Here is a 7,228-nt window from a genome sequence, read left to right as displayed (position 1 = left end):
TCATTTGGATATTACATCAGATAATTTACTACCAGGCAAGATGAGACTTTTTTTTAATCCTTGAATAAAAATCGCCATTACTCGTTCGCAAACGATTTTCTGACAGAAGAAAAAAATCGTTCGCGAACGAATGAATCACTGAAATAAAAAATTAAATTACTTAGGTTAAAGGTTAAAGATGAAACGACGAAACTTTGAAGCTCAGATCAAATCGTATTCTTAAAAATTCGACTCAATTCGTTCGCGAACGATTGAACGACTGAATCATTTGGATATCAAATCAGATAATACTTTGCCGTGCAAAACCAGACGTTTTTCAACCCTTAAATAAAAATCGCAAATTATTCGTTCGCGAACGATTTGCTCGGAAGGAAAATCGTTCGCGAACGAATGAATCACTGAAATGAAAAATTAAATTAGGATTAGGTTAAAGATGACACGACAAAATTTTAAAGCTCAAATCATATCATCGAAAATTCGACTGAATTTGTTCGCGAACGATTCGATCAAAATCCAAAAATCATTCGAGAACGACTGAATCATTTGGATATAAAATCAGATAATACCTAGCGGCACAAAACTAGACGTTTTTGAACCCTTCAATAGAAATCGCAAATTATTCGTTCGCAAACGATTCGCTCAGAAAAAAACCGTTCGCGAGCGAATGAATCACTGAAATAAAAAATCGTTCGCGAACGAATGAATCACTGAAATGAAAAATTAAAATAGGATTAGGTTAAAGATGACACGACAAAACTTTGAAGCTCAAATCGCATCATCAAAAACTAGACTCAATTCGTTCGCGAACGATTCTTTCAAAATTGCAATAAATCATTCGAAAACAATTGAATCATTTAGATATCACATCAGATAATAGGTACCTTGCCGTGCAAAACCAGACCTTTTTGACCCCTTCATTAAAAATCCCAAATTATTCGTTCGCGTGCGATTTGCTCAGAAGATTAATCGTTCGCAAACGAATTGCTCAGAAGACAAATCGTTCGCGAACGAATGAATTACGAACGGATGAATCATTGAAGTGAAAAATCACATTAGATTAGATGAAAATGATACGACGAATCTTGAAAGCTCAAATCAGTCAAATCGTATCATCAAAAACTGGACTCGATTCGTTCAAAATCGCATTAAATCATTCGAGAACGACTGAATCATTTAGATATCGCATCAGATAATACCTTGCCGCGCAAAACCAGACGTTTTTAAATCCTTCAATGAAAATCGCCAATTATTCGTTCGCGAACGATTTGCTCAGAAGAATAATCGTTCGCGAACGAATTGCTCAGATGGAAAATCGTTCGCGAACGAATGAATCACTGAAGTGAAAAATCACATCAGATTAGGTATATGAAAATGATACGACGAATATTGAAAGCTTGAATTCTGTTGTCAAAAATTCGACTGAATTCGTTCGCGAACGATTCGTTTAAAATCAACAAATCATTCGAGAACGACTGAGATTCACTTCTAAATCAAATTCAGTAAAAAGTATCGAGTCGAAATTGGACTTTCAATAAAAATCGCAAATTATTCGCTCACGAACGATTTGCTCAGAAGAAAAATCGTTCGCGAACGAATGAATCACTGAAGTAAAAAATCACATTAAAATAAGGTATATGAAAATAATACGACGAATCTTGAAAGCTTCAATCCTGCCGTCAAACACTAAATTGAATTCGTTCGCGAACGATTCGTTCAAACTCAACAAATCATTCGAGAATGTCGGAATCATATTCTAAATCAAATCTAGTGAAAAAGAACGAGTTGAAATTGGACTTTCAATAAAAATCGCAAATTATTCTTTCGCTAACGATTTGCTCAGATGGAAAATCGTTCGCGAACGAATGAATCACTAAAGTGAAAAATCACATTAGATTAGATGAAAATGATACGACGAATCTTGAAAACTTCAATCCTGTTGTCAAAAACTCGACTAAATTCGTTCGCGAACGATTCGTTCAAAATCAACAAATCTTTCGAGAACGACTGAATCACTTCATAGGTTCAATGCAGTGAATAAAGACGAGTCGAGATTGGACTTTCTTTTCTTGCATTCATCAAAATGATTCACCTTCTTACTAAAAAGTAAAATAAATCGTTCGCAAATGAAAACAATTAATTGAAAAAATTAAAAAGTAACGAGAATTTCCTTTCTTTATTTTAACAATTTTTCATCTGTACCTATCATTGATAGATGTAATGATTTAAGTTCGAGAATTTTTTGTTGAAGCATCTTGTGCTACTCTTACAAACTACGTATCAATTTGGTGATCTTTGAAACGTGTCTTTGGTTCATGTGTACCTCATGAGTCATGATGCACCAAATTGGACTTACTTTTTTATTTTGTAGTATGTTTGCATTGAGAGGAATTACAATCCATTTATTGATAATTGGTTTTATTTTTTCTGTTTCAGGTGAGTGAAAATTTTTGCCATTTTCAATTTTGATTAGTAAGAGAACATGACGATGAGTAAGTTGATTATACATTACTTGTGCTAGAATATGTACAATTTACCAATAACCCCTTAAAATTAACTGTTATGCTACCTCTTGATCAAATATTTCTACCAGCCATGTGAGATTATCAAAGAGTTTCATGAACCAAGATGGAAAGTGTTCTGATATTTTGATACCCAATTTATCCCCTTCAGTCGTCACTCGTCAAGATCAGCAACTCATTCCTTTTACACATAATTATAGCAATTTACTGAACACCCAGTATAATATGCTCGCATTGGGCGATGATAATACGCAGCTTATAAACGCCTACGTGTTATATTGGCTATACTCTTTGACTCTTCGTTCCAGTTACTAATTCTTGGGGGGCGGTGGAGGCCCTTTTTTCTTCATCAGTGCCATCTTCTTCTGCTCGACTATACAATACGATGTATTGTTTGTAGCTGTAGCGATCGAGATCGTGTATTGTATTAGATGATAATAAATTTAAAACAACATTTTGGAACCGGGTCAAATATCTTTCGATAAATAAGACGTTCGTCGTTCGAGTTTTTCTTCTTAATACATACTATAAGAATAGGATTAGAATACGAGTATATATGTATAAGCAAAAGGGGGAACAACTCGACTATATGTGGGGCGTTCTCGAGCGGGCTTAATTCGAACGCCATATTAAGGCATTTTTTTCTGCCGAATATGTCGTCGATAAATCAAGCGTATAAAATGAATTGTTCGCCAATGACTGTACCATACATACTTGTAATCTACTCGTATGTATATGGTACGTATTCGAATATGCTTAGCTTTTCCTCTACATATGTATAGTGTTGGGTTTGGGGATGACGATTACGAGAATGGTATACGAGTATTTTTATCTGAGTTTGTTCATCTTTTAGTCTAACTATGTAAGACTAGGGTGGGGGAGGGATTTAATTTTTACAAATCGTTCGACCTTTGCTGGCTGCCAAGTGCCAAGGCGAACCATTGACACGTATAAATGGTAAGATTACGATATTTGCTTGTACATATGAAATATGGGAGGGGGAGGTTTATTTCTTGATTTATTTATTTATTTATTTATGGTGCCAATCGACGTGATATTTCGTAATGGGCCATAGATTGGAAAAATATGAAAAAATTGGCTTTAAAAAAGAGAATAACTTTTTCAAGGTGGGTGCAACTCGTTAAAAATTGTTAAAATGCTTACCTATTAATTAATGGGCCCAATGTAACCTCAAAGTACTTACTATAATTATAATCGTATTGCAGTTTTGCAAGATTGAACTAATAAGTTTATTCGTTTGTTGAATTTTTAGTTCAAAGTTTGTGTGAAAATTCAGAAAAAAATTTCTAATTTGTATTTAGGAAAATTAAGGGCAAGTGCGCATCTTTATTCATTATTTAGATGATTACCTAATTCCAAAGATAAACACAGAAAAATTTATGTTACATTTTGAAAAACTTGAAGAAAAATATGGCGAATTTTGTCAAAATTTCTTTTTTGAACCTCTTTTTAAAAAAATTTTATCTTTAATCCACCGTTGCGTTGTCTAAAACTGATAAAAATGTTTTAGTGAGGTTATCATTGACTCAACTTTTCGTGCTGGTTGTTCTGATTGGAATATGTACCGGTGTTCGGGGCCCGTATTATAGAAACCATTCTGAAGCTTGTAAACCCTACGACAAGACGTTCCCAAGTCCCTATCATTGTGACGAGGGGTGTCAAGATCACTGCCAACTGTACAAATGTAACGGATGGTGCAAGGCTCATCCTAGAGGGCAGTGCTGGTGCATTGTAAGACAATAATCATCTTTTTATGTTTTTTATACCTACCTATTTTGTTGAAAAAATGTTCAAAAAATTTGCTTACCATATTCATTTTTATTTTGAAATAGGAATCCGGGTACCCTGCAGGTCGACGTAGATGATGGATGGGGGAATTCTTCCTTGAGTTATACACGGATAAGGTTCTAAGAAATACTCAAAATTGCTGTACTAATTTTATAATTTCGTATAAATGTCCATAATCGTGATTTCAAAATAAAGTTATAATAAAGTACGCACGATTAGTACTTGAGATTTCAGTCTATTTTTATACTCAGAAGGTTCTTGATTGAGCTAATTGTAAGGAAAAATTCTCCTACAGTAATTCGAGTGCGATTAAAAATGATTATAATATTTCAAACAGATGACATGATTCATAATATAGTTGTTGGATAGTCTGCCTAATTTTTCATTCTTGATTGAAAAATTTACAACAATTAACAAAATAACCAAAGATAAAAAAATCTGCAATTTGAAAAATTCCCTATGTTTTGGTAAAAGTACACAATTTTTGGATTTGCAAAAAAGTTCTGAAACTGAGTCTCATTTCAAGGTCAGCACAAATTATTCATTTGCCAACAAGTTGCTCAGAAGAAAAATCGTTTGCAAACAAATGAATCTTTGCAGTGAAAAATCACGTTAGATTAGATGAAGATTATACTTGTGTGAGGAATATTGCATATAAATGGCAAGATCAGCTTCAAAGATTGTGTTATTGCAATGCAAATCTACAGGAAGTCCAGACGGCCATCAATTGTGGATGCCCACAAGGCTCAACCCTCGGACTGGGACCACTGCTGTGGTTAATTGTGTTTGATGATATCCTGAAAGTGTTGGAAAATGACCCAGGCATCTTCTATCATCTTCAATGTTTTGTAGACGTCACATTCCTGCTGCTTGGTTGTGACACATCAGAAGATTTTGAGATTGAGTCATATGTAGCCATCAATGGCCATTCTACAGTTCCTGAATGCAAATGGACTCAAACTCAACACAAGAAAATGACACGAGAAGGCCAGCAATCAGAAGAGATCATCCGTACAAACAGATCAATGTAGATGGTACCTCAGTAAACCAGCGTAGGAACATCACATACCTAAGTGGTACTATTAATGATAAGCTAAGATGGAATGATCATATATATACTTGTAATGTATGCCATTCAGAAGGCCAAGAGATACATCCCAGTTCTCGCAGCATGCAGTGTGCCATAACACTTATGATTACTCCCTTTGGGTAGTAGGCACACATAATTATGTGTAATGCCACTCAGTGGCGTAGCCAGGATTTTCTCAAGGAGGGGGCAAAACCAGATTTTTAGGCATAAAAAATCGAAATGAGGAGTAATTTTCTGGAAATCCATCGTGATGTGTGATGATATCATGGAAATGAAGGCAAAATTATTGCTCGAGCGAAGCGAGAGCTAAATTTTTTAGAAAAAATTGGTCCAAACAACAAAAAAAACGTCCATTTTTGCATGTTTTCTTTCAAATTTTCGCTCGCAAGGGGGGCCATGGCCCCCTTCGCCCCCCTTGGCTATGCCACTGATGCCACTGTGGTTGCAGTAATTGGATATGCCAGTAGTCTGTGTATAAACTCAACCTGCAAGACGTTGTGGATGAGCTGCATAAATTATATCTTCAGGTTTGCAGGAACATAGCTGGACTGTACAAAGGAAGGAACCAGTTATATGGCAGCAACAGTTATAGCCAATGTAATGCCACTGCATTATAGCATCGAAGCAAGAGCCTTGATATGGATGGCCAGAAAGGGACATGATGGAATACAGCTCCAGGACAACAAATTAGAACAATCAATGGACATTAACTCATGGTGAGTGGACTAGAAACAAAGGAGCCAGTTATATGGCAGCAACAGTTATAGCCAATGTAATGCCACTGCAGCATAGCATTGATGCAAGAGCCCTGATATGGATCACCAGAAAGGGACATAGCGGAATATAGCCCTAGGACATAGTTGTCTGCAGCATCCAACAACGTGCTACAAATTGGAACAATCAATGGATGACATCAACCCATGGTGAGTGGATATATCTTTTGTAAGCAGCTGTTTTATCTCCAACAATGCAATGTGGGGAAATTGGTTCCATTTTATTTCATTTGTGCTCGTATGCGCGTTATGTTGTATCAATTTTGAACAGCTTGAGAGTTTTGAAATGTCACTTAGAAGAAAATGAGGTCAGGTAGTTCTCAGTGATGGTCGCAAAATAATTTCCAATATAATTCTTGTATGTGAAGAAGAAAAATGACTAGATGCACTAGCAGAAAACTTTAGTAAGCCACTAGATCATGCTGCATTATACAGTAATGTTTCTCTCCTTACAGTAAAGATGATTAAAAAAGAATGCAATAATTCAAACACCAGTAACACTTTAACAGTAGTAAAATTATCAACACCAGGTAAGCATAAAAAGAAAGATAGTTTTAAAAAATGAGACAATTATGATCAGCATGTCATTAGACCAACAATTTCAAAATTTTATTTGGAAGATCAACCTGGAGTTCCTTCAACAAAAAAGCTTATTACGTCAGCAATCAGCTGCTGCATCAAATTGGATACCTATTCCTGGAAGAAATGTGATACTAGGAGGAAATTTTTAGTTGAACATTCTGAAAATATAGCTTGAAGAAGAAGGTACATTGAACAAATACAAAAATATCGTACTGAAAAAAAAAACATTTATTGTATTGATGAAACTTGATTGATAACAATCTCATATTCAAGAAATGCTGGCAGGGTAAAGGCTTAGATGGAGTTATTACAAACACTTCATCAAAAAAAACAGATTGATTAGTGCATACCTGTTCTGAAAATGGATTGTTGAATGGTGCCCAATTATTATACAGAGCTAATGTACATATCAACAGGAGATTACCACAGTTAGATGAATTTGGAATTATTTTTCA

At 35.1% G+C, this 7,228-nt stretch overlaps 1 long non-coding RNA gene across 1 annotated transcript; it reads left to right on the top strand.

Annotated features, from left to right (window-relative positions):
• The first annotated feature begins 3,712 nt into the window (after positions 1–3,712).
• LOC135848286 (uncharacterized) lies at positions 3,713–4,556 on the top strand. The gene is made up of 3 exons (XR_010559344.1): positions 3,713–3,856; positions 4,051–4,271; positions 4,373–4,556. It is a non-coding gene; the product is annotated as an uncharacterized LOC135848286 (long non-coding RNA).
• The last annotated feature ends 2,672 nt before the right edge of the window (positions 4,557–7,228 follow it).

Source organism: Planococcus citri, chromosome 5, assembly GCF_950023065.1.
Source record: "Planococcus citri chromosome 5, ihPlaCitr1.1, whole genome shotgun sequence".
Classification (NCBI taxonomy): Eukaryota; Metazoa; Arthropoda; class Insecta; order Hemiptera; family Pseudococcidae; genus Planococcus; species Planococcus citri.
Note: the sequence above shows the minus strand (reverse complement) of the source record. Positions and strands in the feature narration are given on the sequence as shown.